The following is a 262-nucleotide window of genomic DNA, read 5'->3' on the forward strand; positions in this document are numbered from 1 at the left end:
ATATAGAGACAGAGACACGGAGGCTGATCTTATAGAGAGAGAGAAGCTCTTGGAGGTGTTCTTGGGTCGTGCTGAAGCAGTGGCTGAAGTACTTGACGGAGAAGAGTCATAAGCGGGTAGCTTAGGAATCTTTCAGTAGCGTGTGTTAGGGTGTTAACACTAGACGTGTAAAAGCTGAATAAGCAAGTCTTGTAAAGATTGTTAAAGGAGATTCTAATAAAAGCATTGGTGTTTGCTTGTGTATTTGTCTCTTGATTTATCT

This window comes from Brassica oleracea, chromosome C8 (assembly GCF_000695525.1).
Source record: "Brassica oleracea var. oleracea cultivar TO1000 chromosome C8, BOL, whole genome shotgun sequence".
In the NCBI taxonomy this organism is placed as follows: Eukaryota; Viridiplantae; Streptophyta; class Magnoliopsida; order Brassicales; family Brassicaceae; genus Brassica; species Brassica oleracea.